Source organism: Oncorhynchus tshawytscha, linkage group LG33, assembly GCF_018296145.1.
Source record: "Oncorhynchus tshawytscha isolate Ot180627B linkage group LG33, Otsh_v2.0, whole genome shotgun sequence".
Taxonomy (NCBI): Eukaryota; Metazoa; Chordata; class Actinopteri; order Salmoniformes; family Salmonidae; genus Oncorhynchus; species Oncorhynchus tshawytscha.
The window spans coordinates 1794644-1800643 of NC_056461.1; the positions used below are offsets into that span (position 1 = coordinate 1794644).

Genomic DNA, 6000 nt, shown 5'->3' on the forward strand with positions numbered 1-6000 from the left:
CACCAGACTCACCTTCTTATGCAACTTACCATTTTGGAAACAAAATCACATGACCACTTTAAGTGGCAGCGAAGTGAAAAACAAAGTGCTCATTCTATCTTGCGATGACCTCATCACCAAACACGGCATACAGGTGTATTGGAAGAAAGTCAAGGGACACCCCAAATCACCTGGTCGTGACAAACTTGGCAACGACCATGCCGACAGCATGGCGAAATCTGGTGCAATTCACGGCACCCCTTGGATGTTCGATGCTCGAGACGCAAAAATCACCGAGGCGGCCATGGTGTCTGCGGTAATGCGAAGCCGTGTAGCACCGCTGGAAACATCTTCTCACGAGCATAATGTGTTGCGAACTAATTAATTCCTGAATGGTGACCTGGTAGCAATGCAACATCAAGAGTCTCTCACCACTTCAATGGCTTTCCTGTCTGATCCTGTCAATCCCCCAGTGTTTGAACTGGCTTTGGCAGGTTTACACGACTTGCGTTCGCTGTACGCAACTAAACAGCACCTCACACGTGTAGATGACCTGCTGGTTTATGTTTCAGAATCCGACGCCACACGAAGGTGGGGGGTTCCTAAAACACAGAGGGGGATAATGATAGCCCATGCCCACGACGAGCTGTGTGGAGACCATAGGGGGTCAAGGCTACATGTAAAACATTGTGACAGGTGGCCTACTGGCCTCACATGGAACAAGACGTGGCACAATATGTGAGGGAGTGTCTATTTGCTGCCAGTTTCAACCCTCCAAGCCACTTCACAGAGCACCCCTGCAGCTCGATCCAGATCGACTGGGTCGGCCCATTTTCCAGGTCAGGTCACAGTGACTTCACAAAGTGGGTGCATTCACAAAGTGGGTGGAGTGCCTGCCCGCAACCAATGACACAACGGGAACCATGGACGTTCTTTTGCTCAACCACGTTCTCAGTCGTTTTGGCCAGCAGAAGACGTGGACAGCAACAGAGCACTTTTCGGCAGCTGTAATGAAAGAACTGTGGCGGCTCCTGGGAGTCTAAACTCCACATCGCGAACAACCCTAGGAGCTCCGGCAGAGTAGAAATGAGCAATCAGACAATGGTCAGAATATGTGGCAGCCAACCACAAAGATTGGGACCTCAAACTCCGTCTGGTACTGATGGCGATCAGAGCCACTCGCAACAGGTCTACGGGAATAACACCATTTGAGATGACAGGCCGGCAAATGACACTTCCACTGCATTCCCTGTACCAACCGGGAGATGTCACTCCAGCCACCTCCTACACGGCTCATCAATACATGACGGACTTGCGAAACCACCTCCAGACTACCTTTGCGTACGCTCAATGAAAGATGGAGAGAGGTGCAGAAGGTGACAAGACCTATTACGACAAAAAGGCCTCACACCAGGTATTCGAGGTCAGGGATAAGGTTTGGTGGTACATATACACCAAACCCACAGGCATCCCGACAAAGTTCTTACCCCACTGGACGGGGCCACACGAGATTGTGTTGAAGCTGTCACCTGTAGCTTATCAAATCAGAATCAGCAAAGGGCGACAAAACACTATGTTAAAGCTGGTCCACAAGAACCAAATCAAGTTGTACACTCCTCCCATGGGAATAGAAGGGGTGCTAGGCAGCACCGAATACACAGAAACCTAGCAAGTCAGAGGTACTAAGAAAATTCTGAAGTACCCTCAGCTGATCCCTTCCAGGAGATCAGTACATTGCACCTAACATATTTTCTTCTCTTCCCAGCTACAATATATACGTGTTGTCACTATTGATATTGTCATGCTCTGTGCTGTCCAAAATAGAAAAATCAGAAAAACTGTTGTCGAAACATTTTTGTTTACAAAACCAAATAACTTAAATAATCAAACAATATATCTGATTATGTGTTTCTGTAGGATGGAGTTCCTTTGGCTGATCCTGACACTCTGCGCCCTGGTCAAAACCAACCCAGCAGATGTAATCACGAACGGACCCCCTAAGGGAATCGTTCTCCGCAATGATCCAGGATTCCTTATAACTAACTGCAGAGTACTAACGCAGAGGGTGTTCGTCCGCCTAGATGCAGAGAACATGTACCGCCAACACATTCCACCTTCGGCGCATTTGAGTTGGACTGGGGCTGACTGGACCACCTAGGCAGGTAAGCATGCCCAGCTGCCCATATGTTGGCCCAACTCCAAAAGTTCACAGTTACCCAGTCAGAACTTGCAGAGCCCAGGCGAGAAAATGATTAATCGGGCACTACTCTCAATGGGTGCAGCCAAAGTGTCACTATCAGCCCTATGTACCACTGCCGTTTACGCAGTCAGTCTAGTCACAGTCAAGGGAAATGTTAGGAAGATTACTGAAGAGATGCCACTTATCCAGCAACAGATGAAAGCACAGGCACCCAGGATGCAACATGTGGGAAAGTCTCTCCAGGACACTATTTTGGTGGGAAACACAGACGCTACTCTCCTGAACAAAACCCTCCTGTCTGTAGGAAAGCTAGTAGAGGTCATGAACCATGACTATGCCCATGTCCAATTGGTTTGATTGTTATTGGGAGATTTTCTCTGTGAAGTTAGCTCTTCTATGGACCACTTGGCCATGAATAGAATCCCATCATATCTGGTGCCACTCCCAATATGTGCACGACATATTGACCTCAGCTACTACAACCGCGAGAAGGCCGTTACAGTCACATTTGGCCTATAGTCTGGGGTCGCAAATCCAGTACACATTGATGTTGATCGTAAATTAAGTGGAATTTTTACTGACGCTGCCGTTTCTTGAAATGGAGAATATCTATAGATTGAAAACGGTTCTAAATGTAGGAATTTGGAGCGACAGTACCCACGTAAAAATTGCCACACCCCCAGTCGTAGCTTATCAGGAAAACAATCCAGATTTCTAGCTCACCCCTAACCTGTAATGTGTACTCTAACCAAAGACGTCCACTACCTCTGTGCTAGCAAACCATTCATCAGCGATAACACTGAGCATCTTTGTGGTCTTAAGCCTATCACCAGCGAAGAACAATGTAGAGCCACACAAGTGGAGGTTGTAGGGAATCGATGTTTGGTTAACACATCATTCGCGTCTGCCACTATGACTTATGAACGCCATGCCTCAACCACCCAATTGAACCTCCCCTATCAGACTGTTTTTGTTAAGGTACCAGATGGAACGATTATCCACATAGACGACCTCGCTCTATACCAACTTCCCGACGACAGTATAGACACAGAGATTGAAATGCCTGACGCTTTTTTTAAGTGTTCCCTTGAGTTACTACAAGCCATTCAAAACCAAATTCAGTACGAGGAACCAATGACTGGTTATCTTATCATACTGGATGAGACACTTTAAGTTGACCCGAATGACTACAAGCCAAAAGATTGGTCTTTTCACACGCTCTTGGATGGTGCCGGACAGTATCCTGACTGTTACCATGATCCTTGGTCTTATTTCCATTGGCCTTTGCACTGACTACGTACACAGGTGCACACATGCAATGGGTGACCTAATGAGGTCTCATACTAGGATCACCCGTACGGACTTATTTAGTGGGACCCGGGATTGTGCAGATTCGCGGATTATGCGACGTTCAGGATGAGACTGTAGAGGAAATAATTAATTAGCGACAGTTGTGAAATCAATATTCTGATATTTGGGAAATAGAAACTCAGTAAAACCAAACTATCCCATGGTGCCCCAGTTTAACCTCTCTAGGGTATGTGCGCCCCACCTGGCCAACATCCAGTGAGATTGCAGGGCGCCAAATTCAAATACAGAAATACTCATTGTAAAAAAAAGATACAACTATTTTACATTCGTTTAAAGATGAACTTCTTGTGAATCCAACCACGGTGTCAGATTTTAAAAATGCTTTACAGCGAAAGCATGCCTTACAGTTATTTGAGAACAAATCATTACAAACAGTAACCAGCCAAGTAGAAGAGTTACACAAATCAGAAATAGAGATAAAATGAATCACTTACCTTTGATGATCTTCATATGTTTGCACTCAGAAGACATTCATGCATTCAATAAATGTTCCTTTTGTTTGATAAAGTCTCTCTTTATATCCGAAAACCTCCGTTTTGTTCACATGTTTTCTTCAGTAATCCACAGGCTCAAACGCAGTAAAAAAAGGCAGACAAAAAAATCAAAATTGTATCCGTAAGGTTCATAGAAACATGTCAATCGATGTTTATATTCAATCCTCAGGTTGTTTTTAGCCTTAATAATCAATAATATTTCAACCGGACAATAACGTCGTCAATATAAAAGGTAAAGGGTATGCTTTTCATACAAAATTCCAAATGCTGCCCCCTACCCTAGAGAAGTTAACTTCTTAAGGTACAGGGGGCAGCATTTTCACTTTTGGATAAATAGCGTTCCCAATTTCAACTTTCTGCTACTCATGCTAGGAATATAAGATATGCATATTATTAGTAGATTTGGATAGGAAACACTCTGAAGTTTCTAAAACTGTTTGAATCATGTCTGTGAGTATAACAGAACTTATGTAGCAGGCAAAACCCAGTGGTTTCTGTCTGTTCACTGAGTTCTCATTGGCAAATTATATTTCTCAGGAACCTGTTTTCAGTTTCTACCACTTTCACTGGATGTCACCAGTCTTTGGAATTTGGTTGAGGTTATTCATTTGTGCAATGAAGAAGTAGGCCGTCTAGGAACTGGGTAACACTGTTGAGAGTGCGCAAGATGTGAAAAGCAGCATGGTTTATTGTCTTCCTGTATTGAACACAGATAGACCCGTCTACAATTTGATTGATTATTACCGTTTAAAAATACCTAAAGTACTATTACAAAAGCAGTTTGAAATATTTTGGCAAAGTTTATAGGCATGTTTTGAAATATTTTGTAGTGACGTTGCGTTCTTTGGAAGCTGTTTTTTTCTGGATCAAACGCGTCAAATAAATTGACATTTGGATATATATGGACGGAATTAATCGAACAAAAGGACCAATTGTGATGTTTATGGGACATATTGGAGTACCAACAAAAGAAGCTTGTCAAAGATAATGCATGTTTTATATTTTATTTCTGTGTTTTGTGCAGTGCCTTTAAGACCTTTAAGTCTTTACTTAAGACTCATCTCTTCCGTAGGTCCTATGATTGAGTGTAGTATGGCCCAGAGGTGAACGGAAAGACACTGGAGCGACGAACTGCCCTTGCTGTCTCTGCCTGGCCGGTTCCCCTCACTACACGGGGATTCTCTGCCTCTAACCCTATTACGGGGGCTGAGTCACTGGCTTATTGGTGCTCTTCCATGCCGTCCCCAGGAGGGCTGCGTCACTTGAGTGGGTTGAGTCACTGACATGATCTTCCTGTCTGGGTTGGCGCCCACCTCGGGTTTGTGCCGTGGGGGAGATCTTTGTGGCCTATACTCAGCCTTGTCTCAAGGTAGTAAATTGGTGGTTTGAAGATATCCCTCTAGTGGTGTGGGGGCTGTGCTTTTGTGAAGTGGGTGGGGTTATATCCTGCCTGGTTGGCCCTGTCCGGGCGGGGCCACAGTGTCTCCCGACCCCTCCTGTCTCAGCCTCCAGTATTTATGCTGCAATAGTTTATGTATCGGGGAGCTAGGGTCAGTCTGTTATATCTGTAGTATTTATCCTGTCTTATCCAGTGTCCTGTGTTACCCTCTAATTCTCTCTCTCTCCCTCTCCCTAACCGCCCAGAGGACCTGAACGCTGGGACTATGCCTCAGGACTACCTGGCCAGATGACTCCTTGCTGTCCCCAGTTCACCTGGTCATGCTGCTGCTCCAGTTTCAACGGTTCTGCCTGCGACTATGGAACCCTTACCTGTTCACCGGATGTGCTACCTTGTCTCGGACCTGCCTTTTTAGACTCTCTCTACCGCACCTGCTCTCTCTAACTCTGAATGATCGGCTATGAAAAGACAACTGACATTTACTCCTGAGGTGCTGACCTGTTGCACCTTCTACAACCACTGTGATTATTATTTTACCCTGCTGGTCATCTATGAAT

At 45.1% G+C, this 6000-nt stretch overlaps 1 long non-coding RNA gene across 1 annotated transcript in view; it reads left to right on the forward strand.

Moving 5' to 3' along the window:
* The window catches only part of LOC121841664, a 28237-nt gene extending 22464 nt beyond the window's left edge, over window positions 1-5773 (forward strand). The window contains exons 2-3 of the long non-coding RNA XR_006080702.1: window positions 1897-2141; window positions 5689-5773. This is a non-coding gene — a long non-coding RNA (uncharacterized LOC121841664). The remainder of the gene's footprint in view (window positions 1-1896; window positions 2142-5688) is intronic.
* The last annotated feature ends 227 nt before the right edge of the window (window positions 5774-6000 follow it).